This window comes from Eptesicus fuscus, chromosome 5, assembly GCF_027574615.1.
Source record: "Eptesicus fuscus isolate TK198812 chromosome 5, DD_ASM_mEF_20220401, whole genome shotgun sequence".
Taxonomy (NCBI): Eukaryota; Metazoa; Chordata; class Mammalia; order Chiroptera; family Vespertilionidae; genus Eptesicus; species Eptesicus fuscus.
Window position 1 is genome coordinate 62,246,525 of NC_072477.1, and position 14,838 is coordinate 62,261,362.

Consider the following 14,838-nt stretch of genomic DNA (forward strand, 5'->3'; position numbering starts at 1 on the left):
GGTCTCCCCCTGTGGATTGTAGGTGAATGATTTAAGGCTTAGGTTGCAGCATCTACTGAACAAATTAAGTCATATGACTAAAAACTGCACTTGCAGAGAGGGGGGAGGGAGGTCATGCAGGAGGCAGCCAATCAATGATTCACTCTCATCATTGATGATTCTATCTCTCCCTCTCCTTCTCATACATGTAATGTCAAACCTCAAACTTGCACCTGCAACCCCACTGCCCTTATCAGTGCTTTCACACCCCTTGTTTTGGCCTCCCTCTCAAGAGTAGCTAGCTATTCCTCACCTGTAATAAGCAGAATAATGACCTCACCCCAAGATGTCCACAGTCCTAATTCCCAGAATCTGTTACTATGTTAAATTTCACCAAAACGGGTAATTAAGGTTGCTAGTCACTTAATCATAACATAAAATAGATTATCCTGGATTACTGAGTGGCCCAATATAATCAATCACAAGGGTCTTCAGCACTGGAGATGGGAGGCAGAAGAGGAGAGTCAGAAGGGAGCTAGACTTTAAAAGATAATTAGAGAGTCGAAACATTACTGGCTTTGAAAAGAGATGAAGGGGACTACCTGCCAGGATTGTGGAGATCTCTAGAAGCTGGAAAATACAAGGAAATGGATTTACCCCTAGAACCTCTAGAACCCTGCTGACACTTTAATTTTATCCCAATGTAACCTGTATTGAACTTCTGACCTACAGAACTATCCTATGTAATAAAGAGCTAATATGCAAATGGTCATCATGTCCTCACGCCATCAGGCCAAAACGACTCAGACACTCAACACTGGGGAGAGAGGAATGGGGACCAGCCAGGCACAAATGAGCTTGCAAGAGAGGAATGGGGACTAGCCAGGGTGTGGCCCAGAAGAGGGACAAGCCGCACGCCCCGCGGTCCCAGGAGCCAGCGGCTGCACCTGCAGCCCAGAAGGACAAGCCACATGCCCTGCGGTCCTGGGCACCAGCAGCTGTGCCTGTGCCTGTGGCCTGGGGGGAAGGACAATCCGCATGCCCATGGTCCCCGCAGTCCAGGGTGCCAGTGGCTATGCCTGTACTTGTGGCCCTGGAGAGGAACAAGCTGCCTGCCTCGCGGTCCCAGGCGCCAGCGGCTGTGCCTGCACCTGCAGCCCAGGAGAAGGACAAGCTGCCCACCCTGCGGTCCCGGGTGCCAGCGCCTGCGGCTGCAGCCCAGGCAAAGCTGCCCACCCACAGTCACCTGTGGCTGCAGCTGGCCCACGCGAAACTGGCCCGGGTCCTGTGTGCCTACGGCCAGCCAGAGGGAGGGAAGCCAGGGTCCTGGGTGCCTCCACGACCGGCTGGAGGAGAAAATCCTGGGTCCCAGATGCAGGGCAAGGCAGAGGCAGTTAGGGGTGATCAGGCCAGCAGGGGAGCAGTTAGGGGCAATCAGGCAGGCAGGCACAGGTGGTTAGGGGCGATCAGGCAGGCAGGTGAGTGGTTAGGAGCCAGCAGTCCCAGATTGCAAGAGGCAATCCCCCTAGGGGTCCTGGATTGGAGAGGGTGCAGGCTGAGCTGACAGACCCCCTTCTCCCGTGCACGAATTTTGTGCACCGGGTCTCTAGTCCTATATAATAAAAGCATAATATGCAAATCAATCAAATGGTGGGATGACCCTTTGGAAGGGGCGGGGCCAGCGAGCAGACGGCACCAGGCCAGCCAAGGCTCGTACCAGTGGGCAGAGAGAGGGGACGGCGATGGGGGTGGAGGGACGATGGCGGGAGGCCACAGGTGATGGCAGCGGGGGGTAGGGCCAGCCACTGGCCAGCTGGTGCCATCCCCTGATCAGCCGCCATTCGCCTCCCAGTGGGGAGTGGGCCTAAGACATCAGTCGGACATCCCCTGAGGGCTCCCGGACTGTGAGAGGCCGCAGGCCGGGCTGAGGGACACCCCCGCCCCCCAGTGCACAAATTTTCGTGCACCAAGCCTCTAGTAAGATACTAGATTTGTATTGTTTTAAGTTTGTAGTGATTTGTTACCATGGCAATAGGAAAGTAATGCATTACCCTTCAACCATCCTTTGTTCCATTCAAGCATGGAATGTCTCCAATGCTCTTGCTCATGCTTCTGCCTGGGATGTTCTATCCAATGACCTACTCATCTTTCAAGGCTCAGCCTAAATAATACCTTGAACTTAAAATCATTCACAATTCTACCTCCCATTCAACTTTCAGAAATTACAGTAATAACCTTTTCTCAATACAAAGCGCCCTCCTGCTATTTAGCACTTAATCCATTCTTGTATTAGTCATTTCCCTTGACTTTATTATATTGCAAACTCCAAACAGAAACTGTTATTCATAGAGAACACATAATAGGTCCCCAATAAATATTTGCAATTAATGAGAGTTTCTGTTGCTCCAAACATTTGTTGGTGTCAATATTCTGGATTTTGGCCTTCTAATAGGGATGTAGTGGTAACTTATTGTTTCTTTAATCTGTATTTCCTAGTGACATATTATATAGAATATCTTTTTATATGCTTATTTGTCATCCATATATCTTCTTTGGTGAGGTGTCTGTTCAGATCCTTCGTCCATTTTTTAATCAAGCTGTTTGTTTTCTTTTTGACTAAGAGTTTTTTGCATATTTTGTATAACAGCCCTTTATCAGGTATGTCTTTTGCAAATATTTTCTTCAAGTCTGTGGCTTTTCTTCTCATTCTCTTGACAGAATTTTTTAAATGAAAACTTGAAGAGTACCTAAAATAGTGTGTGTTAATGGAAAGAGGGCAGGTTCTCTAATCTCCCACAAAGTTTTGACATTTATACATACGGGCATCTTTCTGAAGGTTGCAGCAGTGGAAATAGCCAAGTATTTGATGTCAAAAGACATGTTTCAATAATAACTAAAACATTTACTAGTTAGGATTTTTGGGTTACAAGTAAAGAAGTCCAAACCTATTTAAACAAAACAAGGAATTTACTGACTCACTGAACTTGAAAATTCAAGAGTTGATCTGGCCAGCTTCAGGCAAAGCTATATCTGTTTCCTCAAATAAAATCAGAATGTCTTGCCCTGGCCAGCATTGCTCAGTTGTTAAAGCGTCGGCCCACCTCTCTCTCTCTCTCTCTCTCTCTCTCTCTCTCTCTCTCTCTCTCTCTCTATCTCTATCTCTATCTCTATCTCTATCTATCTCGTTCTCCCCCTTCTCCCCCCACTAGGATTTCCCCTGCATTAGCTTTACTCTAGCAGTTCTCTGGAAAATAGCTCCAAGGTTTCATGCTCCTTACATCTCTCAAGTGAAGCCCTCTCACTCCTAGCATTAATTTATTTATGTTTAAAAATAAAAACTCACTCTTGCATCTTGGCCACCAACATGTCATCCAGATTGAGGAAGACCCGGAAACTTTGGGGCCATGTGAGCCACAGCCGCAGTCCCATTGACAAGCACAGGAAGCACCCGGAAGGCCAAGGGAGTGCTGGTGGCTTGCATCATCACAGAATCGACTTCGACAAATATCACCCAAGCTACTTTGGGAAGGTTGGTGTGAGGCATCACCACTTAAAGAGGTACCAGAGCTTTTTGCCCAACTGTCAACCTTGATAAACTGTGGACCCTGGTCAGAGAGCAGACACAGGTAAACGCTGCCAAACAAGACTGGAGCTGCTCCTATTGTTGATGTGGTGCGATCGGCTACTACAACGTTCTGGGGAAGGGAAAGCTGCCAAAGCGGCCTGTCACTGTGAAGGCCAAACGCTTCAGCAGAAGAGCCGAGAAGATGAAGGGTGTTGGCCGGGCCTGTGTCCTGGTAGCTTGAAGCCACATGGAGGGAAGTTCATAAAATGTCCACAAGTGAAAAATTAATCAATAAAAATAACTCATATTTGGATCCCATATCTACCTGTATACCAGTCTCTGCATCCAGGGGATGTAGAGAGTTCTCATGAGCCAGTGTGGGTCACATGTTAGCACAGGGAGGCAGAGTCTCTTGACTGACAGTCCTGCTAGGAGTTATATAAAACCACAGGGCAGTTTCTTAAAGGAAAATCAGAGTCCTATTACCAAAAGAAGGAAGGAAATTGTCCCAACCAAAGCAACAGATGTCAACTGTATCAGTTGTGAGATTTTAGTCAAGCCCCTTAATCTCTCTGAGCTGCTGTTTTTTCCATCAGTAAACAAGGCATAAAACCACTTGACATACGTAGTTCTTGTGAGAATCAAACACTCTACAGAACATTTGAAGAAGATCTGTAAGCTGTGAGGCACCATTGCAAACAATAACAGTCCCCAAGTACTTACTATGTGCCAGAATAAATATTATTTCTGTTATTAGTGCCTTGATTTAATATATTCACCAACCTCACTGATATTGGAAGGAGTTCAGAACAGGCACTTTGGCATGTGAATTATTTTGAGCTGAAAGCAATTGAGATGAGGGTTCATGAGAAACTTTTACCTCTCCTTAAAGAATTTAAATTAGAGGCGTTTCCCAATAAGAGTTACCACCAGAAATAGCTTTTTATGACTGATCTATAGGGCAGAGCAAACATCTAATTACCAATCATCAGCTCTTCCTGTCATCCTGAAAATGACTCTTCCTCCCTTCTGAAGACTCCCAGGTGCCTTATCACACCCTTAGCTTGAAAATGCCTCATTTCCCTTTCTGTCCCTGAACCTCTCATGTATATGGCATCCCCATATGTATACATGTCATTAAATTTGTGTTTTTTTTCCTGTTAATCTGTCTTGTGTCAATTATTACAACAGCCAACAGAATCTTAAAAGGTAGAGGAAAGTTTATTCCTATCCTACAGTTTTTTTTTTTAATTGATTTTTAGAGCGAGAGGAAGGAAGAAGAGAAAGAGAGAAACGTCATTGTGAGAGTGCCTCTCATATGCACCAACCTGGGCATGTGCCCTGGCTGGGAATTAAACTGGTGACCTTTCATTGCACGGGACAAAACTAACTGAGTCACACCAGCCAGGGCTACAGTTTCTTAACTAGGCTTTAGGTTTCTCAAATAACCTGTCAACCATAATTTATTTTTTAACTAGACTTCCATGATGGGATAAGAGAGACTAAAAGGTTTAAATAAATATCAGAGTTTGGAAATTGCATGTTTTATTACAAACTCACTTCTTTTGTGCAAATCAATGTCTTAAAATAAGGGTTTTTTTAGGGGTAAAGCTCCACTGGCTGAGCTGGCAGCTGAAGTTCCAGACTTGCACAGTTAGAAAATCAAGTCCTGAAGTACGGAGAACACCACCAAACCAAGGTTTTATTGACCATCAATGCCACTTTCAATGTTTTGCTTTTATTGGGGGACAGAGGTGGAGAATGAGTTGTCTTACTTTCTTCTTCTTTTAGTATTATAATGTGATTCATGATGTTATTCATGAGTAAACAAATGCTCATAATATTGAGTGGTAATCATTGGAAATATCAGTGCTTCTGGACTATTATTAAAAGTAGTGGCTGCTCAAAGTCACTAATTATCCGAAAGATGCGAATCAAAACAACAATTCGGTACCATCTCACACCTGTCAGAATGGCTATCATCAACAAATCAACAAACGACAAGTGTTGGCGAGGATGCGGAGAAAAAGGAACCCTCATGCACTGCTGGTGGGAATGCAGACTGGTGCAGCCACTGTGGAGAACAGTATGGAGTTTCCTCAAAAAACTAAAAATGGAACTCCCATTTGAACCAGTAATCCCTCTCCTAGGAATATATCCTAAGAAACTAGAAACACCAATGAGAAAGGATATATGCACCCCTATGTTCATAGCAGCACAATTTACAATAGCTAAGATTTGGAAACAGCCTAGGTGCCCATCAGCAGATGACTGGATCAGAAAACTATGGAACATCTACACAATGGAATACTATGCTGCCATGAAAAAGAAGGAATACTTACCATTTGCAGCAACCTGGATGGAACTGGAGAGCATTATGCTAAGTGAAATAAGCCAGTCAATGAAAGAAAAATACCCACATGATCTCACTCATTTGTGGATAATAAAGAACATTATAAACTGATGAACAAAAAGATAGATACAGAGGCAGTAAAGCATCAAACAGACTGTCATGTTACAGTGGGAGGGTTAGGGAGAGGTGGGGGAGATAAGAGATCAACCGAAGGACTTGTATGCATGCATATGAGCATAACCAATGGACGCAAAACACTGGGGGGTAAGGGCACGTATGGGAGTGGGGGGGGGGCATTGGCAAGATATGTACACATATAATACCTTAATAAAAAAAGTAGTGGCAAAATTTTATTGATTCAAAGAACTTTACATCTTTACTTTTTATTGAATTTAATGAGATTACATTGATTAATAGGTTTCATCTGTATGTTGTATGTTCACCTCCCATAGTCCAGTCTCCTTCCATCACCATTTATCCCCCCCTTTGCCCTCTTCTATCTGCTCCCATCCCTTTCCCTCTGGTAATCACTATGCTGTTGTCTGTGTCCATGAGGTTTTTTTTTGTTTGTTTGGGTTTGGTTTTTGTTTTTTGCTTGAAACCTTCAATTATTTCACCCAGCTTCCCACCCCACTACCCTGACAGCTGTCAGTCTGTTCTCTGTATATATGAGTCTGCATCTATTTTGATGGTTAGTTTAAATATAAATGAAATCATATCGTATTTGTCTTTTTTTATTGGTTTATTTCACTTGGCATAATACCCTCTAAGTCCATCCTCTCAAAAAATGTAAGATTTCCTTATTTTTCATGGTTGAGTAATAGTCCATTGTGTAAATGTACCAAACTTTTGATCCACTCATCTACTGATGGGCACTTGATCTGCTTCCAAATCTTGACCATTGTAAATGATGCTGCAATGAACATAGGGGTGTATATATTCTTTAAAATCTGTGTTTCTGGTTTCTTTGGATATATTCCCAGAAGTGGAATCTCTGGGTCATAAGACAGTTCCATTTTTAATTTTTAGAGGAAACTCCATACTGCTTCCCACAGTGGCTGCACCAATCTGAATTCCTGTCAGCAGTGCACAAGGGTTCCTTTTTCTCCACATCCTTGTCAACACTTGATGTTTGTTAATGTATTGATGGTAGCCATTCTGACAGGTATGAGGTGATAATCTCACTGTGGTTTTAATTTACATGTCTCTGATGATTAGTGACATTGAGCATCTTTTCATCAGTCTATTGGCCATCTGTGTGTCCTTTTTGGATAAGTATCTATTCAGGTCCTCAGCCCATTTTTAAATTCAATTATTGTGTATTTTGGTGTTGAGTTGCTTGAAGGATTTTACATTTTAAAATCCTTTTTTTCATATGTTTATGGTGGTTCAAAAGACAATTTTTTAAAAAGCCCTAAACCATAACTTCAGGGTTTTTACAAAATTAATTTGTTCATATTACTGTGTAGATATCAAAAAGGGTACCAACACTATTGCTTTATTTGCTTTCTATGTGATGCAGAAAGTAGGATTTTATTGACTAAGAGGCCCGATGCACGAAATTCGTGCACTGGAGCGGGGGGGGGTCCCTCAGCCCAGCCTGCACCCACTCACAGTCCAGCAGCCCTCAGGGGATGTCCGACTGATGGCTAAGCCATCAGTTGGCATCCTTAGTGCTGCTGTGGAGGCAGGAGAGGCTCCTGCCACTGCTGCTGCACTCACCAGCCTTGAGCCTGGCTTCTGGCTGAGCGGCCCTTCCCCTGTGGGAGTGCACTGACCAGACCACCAGGGAGCAGCTCCTGTGTGGAGCGTCTGCCCCCTGGTGGTCAGTGTGTGCATGTCATAGCAACCAGTGGTTCCACTGTTTGGTCAATTTGCATATTAGCCTTTTATTATATAGGATGCGCAGCATAAATTATTCCAGTCCTCAGTTTCCCTTTTAGGATGAATTTATTTAAACTACTTAGTTATTTTAATCATGTTTCACTCAGAATTGCTAAAAGTAGTACATGAATTAGCTTTCTAAAAAGTCCTTATTTCTTACTTAAACTATTCTCTTTGAAGTGTTTCTGTTGCTAAATATGAATAATTTCCAAAGATTCTCCAGGCCAGATGGTGAGAGAGAAATATAAAAATTCAATTTCTTTGAAATATGTTAAGGCCAAGTTACAGAGCTCAGTCTCTAATTCCTTTTTCAATTTAAAAATTCCAGTGGATCAAGTCATTTTAAAATTATTGCCCTAGTCTTTGGCCTTCCTGTAAATTTCTTGTCAACATCTTTTCAATTATTTAATGAAAGTGCTCTGTCTTTAAAATTAATAATTAACTTACCTTCATCTTATTTTTTCTAAACTATTCATTTAATTTACTAGATGAATTAGCATATTTAAAAGCATTAATTTTTATTAATACCTGTTAAAAACAAGACAACAAGCCCAGGAATATAACACAGCCATTAAAAAAGAAGAAGAAAAAAACCTAGCCATCTGCAACAACATGGATATGTTGAGTGTATTAAGTCAGACAAAGACAAATGCCATATGATTTCCCTTATATATGGAATCTAAAAATAATAATTAAAAAAGTCATAGATATAGAGAACATTTTGACAGTTGCCAGATGGGAGGAGGGTAGGTGAATGGGTGAAAAATGGGAAGAAATAAAGGGAAGGGATTAAGGAGTACAAATTGGTAGTTATAAAACAGTCACAGGGATGTAAAGTACAGCACAAGGATATATCAATAATATTGTAATAACTATGTGTGATGTCAGATGGGTACTAGATTTATCGGGGTGATCACTTTTTAAGTTATATAAATGTCTATTACTATGTTATGCACCTGAAACTAAGATAATATTGTATGTCAGCTGCAATCTATATATATAAAAGCCTAAGTGACCAGCTGACCATTCAACCAGCCCACCTGTAGCTATGATGCGCACTGACCACCAGGGGGCAGACGCTCAACACAAGAGCGGAAACCACAGGCATGGAAACATGGAACACACTGATGAATCTCAGAGGGAAGAGGAAGAGGAAGAGGGGAGAGTGGGAAGAGATTAACCAAAGATCTTATATGCATACTAGAGGCCTAGTGCAAGGATTCATGCACCGGTGGGGTACCTCGGCCTGGCCTATGCCCTCTTGCAATCCAGGACCCTTCAGGGTATGTCAAAGAGCCGATTTTGGCCCAATTCCCGCAGGCCAGGCTGAGGGACCCCACTGGTGCACGAAACCATGCACTGGGCCTCTAATTGAAAAATTCAAAATTACTCAAAATTTTAAAAAAAGAAAAACAGGCCCAAAATGGAGTCAGTTGTGTTAAGTTCCATGTCACCGAACAGAGACTAAATTACAGTTTGGCTCTCCCAGAAATGGAATTTTAAACCAGTCAACCAGGAATCACTTGATCAGCACAAGTTACGTAATCTGCCTGACAGACTTCTCCCATCCCCTAAGGCCGTGGTCGGCAAACTGCGGCTAGCAAGCCACATGCAGCTCTTTGGTCCCTTGAGTGTGGCTCTTCCACAAAATACCATGGCCTGGGCGAGTCTATTTTGAAGAAGTGGCGTTAGAAGAAGTTTAAGTTTAAAAAATTTGGCTCTCAAAAGAAATTTCAGTCATTGTACTGTAGATATTTGGCTCTGTTGACTAATGAGTTTGTCGACCACTGCCCTAAGGAAAGTAACTTTGCAATAATCAACTCACTTCTTTGCCAGTATAAATTCCTTTTTCCTGCTTTCTTCTGCCTACAAAAGTCTTTCACTTTGTACAGTTCCTCCTATCTGCTAGATTAGATGCTGCCCAATTCGAACTGATTTTTGTTCAGATAAACTCTTAAAAATCTTATGCCTCTGGGGGAAAGCAGAGTGTGCCAAACCCAAAATGTGGCTTTTTGGGGATGTTAATTATTTTAAGCTGGTTATTTGTACAAACTTAAAAGCTCAGGAAACAGATTTGACCTTCCACCTAACAGGCCTAAAAGAATTGGTAGAAAGCCTCTCCAAGAGGAGAGCTATCATCACAGATAACCATAGTTTAATATGAACTCGGTGTGATAGACAGGGAGGAAGCTAGCAAGGCCCATTTGGTCAAAGTCCTCTCTGTGGCCCTTTGTTGAATATGCTCCAGCAAACATTTATTTATCAAACATTTGCTTTTTCGTCCCCATGTGAATTGCCTTCCAAACCACACCACTCCCCTTTCTCCTTAGTTCAAGTGGCATATAAGCTTCAACGGCCGGATATGTCCTGGGATTTCATATTCTTATGAAATCCTCATATATACATACGTAATAAATCTATTTATTTTCTCCTGTTAAATATCTCCTGTCAATCTGATTGTTAGACTAGCCAGAAGAATTTAGAAGGGTAGAAGGAAAATTATTTTTCCTCCCCCATACCTCAGTTTATCTTTTGACGCAGCTAAAGATTTCAGATGGCATTTTTCTTTTTTTTAAAAAAATATATATTTTATTGAGTTTTTACAGAGAGGAAGGGAGAGGGACAGAGAGTTAGAAACATCGATAAGAGAGAAACATCAATCAGCTGCCTCCTGCACACCTCCTACTGGGGATGTGCCTGCAACCAAGGTACGTGCCCTTGACCGGAATCAAACCTGGGACCTTTCAGTCCGCAGGTCGACGCTCTACCCACTGAGCCAAACCGGTTTCGGCTGACATTTTTCCTTTTAAGGTTTTGGAAAAGTCTCTATTATGTATTCCTGGGGGAGGGAGGATAGACACTAATGTAATTTACTTGAAGAGATAAATATAATCTGTCATCATAAACCTAGTGGAACTAATTCTTTACCATCAGTGACTACTGCAGGATTTTGCCAGTCCTGGTTGCCCTCAGACCATTCCTCGACTTTCCCTGATAAACTCTCTCACAGGGACGGTGTTCCCTGGTCCCTGTGTCAGCAGGCTTCCAGCTGGGTTTGACCAGTGGTGAGACTGGAGGCTAGGAGAGTGGAAGGGGAGATAGTAAAGAAGAAGGAAGCCTTCCATTTTACTCAGTAAATGAGTTGGAATCTGAAATGTGCTGCCTCCAGAACCAAAGAAATCTATGAGGTGTTGTGCCTTCTTCTTAGTGGTGGGAGAAACAACTGCAATAATTTATCCCTTGCTTTAGAGGGAATGTCCCAGTATACCCAGACTACTGGACTTCTAACACTTTGAAAGGCCTCTATTATGTATTCCCAGGGGATGTGTGAGGAGAGGGAGGGGGGAAATAGACACTAATTTATTTGAAGAGATAATGAGCAGTGGTATCTCCCATCCTCTGAAGCACAGGTATCTTTCCAAAGTCACCAGCATGCTTGTTACTTCTTGCCCATCAAGTCTAAAGAAGCCATAAATATAATGAACCAACGTAATATTCTGCGTCTCCAGGTGGTCCAGATCCCTTTAAACTATATTATGCCAGAGGATGGAAAGTTAACATAGCCCTAGAACAACATAAAGGTATTCTGCTGTGTCCATCCCACAGGAACACAAACTGCTTTGTATTCTCTGTTCTTATCAGGATGAAAAAGAATGCATTCATCATGTCAACAGTCTGTTCCAGAGACCATGATAATCTCTGGCAAGGATACATCTGACACAGCAGACTTCACCTATTGATCTAGGAACCTGAAAACTGACTCCAATACAGAAAGTGGCATCACAGCTTCTTATTTGGATAGCTGCCCTCAGCCTCCTGATCATCCATTCTTGATTTCTTTTTATTTTATAGATTGAGCAACACTCAAAATGCTTACTGGTTGTCCATTCATATTGCCCCAAGACACACAATCTCTTAGCCATCTTCATAGTTCTCTCTCTGTCAGATTCCCCTGAGGGATCATTCTGCCTTTCTTCCTAGGATAATCGCACCTACTTTGCTTCTGATGGTTTTAGTCCTACCACTGGTCTCTGTTACTTTTTTTAAAATAATATATTTTTATTGATTTCAGAGAGGAAGGGAGAGGGATAGATAGACAGAAACATCAATGATAGGAGAATCACTGATGGGCTGCACCCTACACTGGGGTTGCAGGCATGCGCCTTGACCGGAAATTGAACTGTGACCTCCTGGTTCATAGGTCAGTGCTCAACTACTGAGCCACACCAGCCGGGCCCATTTAAACCATTCTTAAATGTACAGTTCTGTGGCAGTAAGTACATTCACATTGTTGTGCAACCATCACCATCTTCCATCTCAACAATACTTTCATCTTCTCCAACTGAAACTGTACCCAATAAACCCTAACTTCCCATCCTCCCTCTCCCTAGCCCTTGATAATTACATTCTACTTTCTATCTCTATGAACTTGACTACTCCAGCTACCTCATATAAGTGGAATCATACAATATTTGTCCATTTGTGATTGGATTATTTCACTTAGTATATCTTCAAAGACCATGCTATGTTGTAGCATGTGTCAGAATTTCCTTTCTTTTTAAGGCTGAATAGTATTCCATTGCATACATATCCCACATTTGTTTATCCACTCATTCATCAATGGACTTTTGGGTTGCTTCTACTTTTAGGCTATTGTGAATAATGCTACTATGAATATGGGTGTAGAAATGTTTAAGTTCCTGCTTTCACTTCCTTTTGATTATATATTTGGAAGTGGAATGCCTGGGTTTTATGGTAACTTTATGTTTAATTTTTTGAGAAATTGCTACATCATTTTCCACAGCAGCTGCACCATTTCCCATTCCCACCAGCAATGCAGAAAGGTTCTAATTTCTCTACATCCTTGTCAACACTAATTTTCTCCTTTTTTCTAGTAATACAGCCATCCTAATGAATGTGAAATGGTATCTCATCGTGTTTTTAATATGCATTTCTCTGATGATTAACGATGTTGAGTATGTTTCATTTGCTTATTAGTTATTTGTATATCTGCGATGGAGAGTGTCTATTCAATTCTTTTGTCCATTTTTAAATTAATTTTTTGTTGTTAAGCTGTAAGAGTTCTTTATATATTCTGATTATCAATCCCTTATCAGATATATGATTTGCAAATATTTTCTCCCATTCCATGGGTTGCTTTTTGACTATTGGTAAATATCTTTTGATGCACAAAAGTTTTACCTTTTGATGGAGTAGAACTTACCTATTTTTTCTTGCCTGAGTTTTAGTGTCATATCCAAGAAATCATTGCCAAATCCAATATCATGAAGATCTTCCCCTACATTTTTTTCTATGAGTTTTATAGCTTTAGCTCTTATGTTTAGGTCTTTGATCTATGTTGACTTGAGTTTTGTATATGGTGTAAAGTAAGGGTCCAAATTCAGTTTTGTTTTTGTTTTTTTTATATGTGGATAGCCAGTTTTCCCAACACCATTTATTTATTTACTAGAGGCCCAGTGCAGTGCACGAAATTCGTGCATGGGGGGGGGGGAGGTGTCCCTCAGCCCAGCCTGCACCCTCTCCAATCTGGGACCCCTCAAGGGATGTCCAACTGCCAGACGGGCAGTCAGACATCCCTCTCACAATCCAGGACTGCTGGCTCTCAACTGCTCGCCTGCCTGCCTTCCTGATTGCCCCTAACCACTTCTGCCTGCCAGCCTGATCACCCCCTAACCACTCCCCTGCCAGCCTGATTGATGCCTAACTGCTCTCCTGTCAGCCTGTTTGCCCCTAACTGCCCTCCCCTGCAGGCCTTGTCACTCCTAACTGCCCTCCCCTGCAGGCCTGGTCCCCCCACAACTGCCCTTCCCTGCAGGCCCAGTCGCCCCCAACTTCCCTCCTCTGCCGGCCTGGTCACCCCTAACTGCCCTCCCCTACAGGCTTGATTGCCCCCAACTGCCCTCCCTTGCAGGCCTGGTCCCTCCCAACTGCCCTCCCCTGCTGGCCATCTTGTGGTGGCCATCTTGTGGTGGCCATCTTGTGGTGGCCATCTTGTGTCCACATGGGGGCAGTCATCTTGTGTGTTGGAGTGATGGTCAATTTGCGTATTACTCTTTTATTAGATAGGATAGAGGCCTGGTGCACAGGTGGGGGCCAGCTGGTTTGCCCTGAAGGGTGTCCTGAATCAGGGTGGGGGTTCTCTTGGGGCATGGGGTGGCCTGGGCGAGAGGCCTGTGGTGGTTTGCAAGCCGGCCATGCCCCCCGGCGACCCAAGCGGAGGCCCTGGTATCTGGGATTTATTTATCTTCTATAATTGAAACTTTGTAGCCTTGAGCAGAGGCCAGGGCCGGCCAGGGCTGCGGAAGCTTGGCTTCCTCCATCTCTGGGGGCAACTCAAGCCTCCTGCTCTCTCCAGCTCCGTGGCTGCCACCATTATTGTTGGGATTTATTTATCTTCTATAATTGAAACTTTGTAGCCTTGAGTGGAGGCCTGGGCTGGCCAGGGTGTGGGGAAAGCTTGGCTTCCTCCATTGCCGGGGAAACCCAAGCCTCCTGCTCGCTCCATGGCCGCAGCCATCTTTGTTGGATTAATTTGCATACTTTCTCCTGATTGGTTGGTGGGTGTGGCTTATGGGTGTGGCAGAGTGTGGTTAATTTGCATATTACTCTTTTATTAGATAGGATTTATTTATTTTTTATAAATTTTATTGATTTTTTACAGAGAGGAAGGGAGAAGGATGGAGAGTTAGAAACATCGATGAGAGCGAAACATCGATCAGCTGCCTCCTGCACACTCCCTACTGGGTATGTGCCCGCAACCAAGGTACATGCCCTTGACCAGAATTGAACCCGGGACCCTTGAGTCCGCAGACCAATGCTCTATCCACTGGGCCAAATCGGTTAGGGCCCAACACCATTTCCCATTTAATAGTCTTGACACTCTTGTTGAAAATCATTTGACCATATATGTGAGAGTTTGTTTCTGGGCTCTATTCTATCCCATTGTTCTATATATCTTATCTGTATGCCAGAACCACACTGTTTTGATAACTGTAGTTCTGTAGTAAGTTTTGAAATTGTGAATTGTGAGACCTCC

At 43.0% G+C, this 14,838-nt stretch overlaps 1 protein-coding gene and 1 pseudogene across 1 annotated transcript in view; one reads left to right on the forward strand and one right to left on the reverse strand.

Moving 5' to 3' along the window:
• Positions 1 to 14,838, reverse strand: part of BLOC1S6 (biogenesis of lysosomal organelles complex 1 subunit 6) — a 52,167-nt gene that overhangs the window by 18,060 nt on the left and 19,269 nt on the right. The gene's annotated exons all lie outside the window — the stretch shown is intronic.
• On the forward strand, positions 3,344 to 4,692 carry LOC129149156 (60S ribosomal protein L27a-like; annotated as a pseudogene).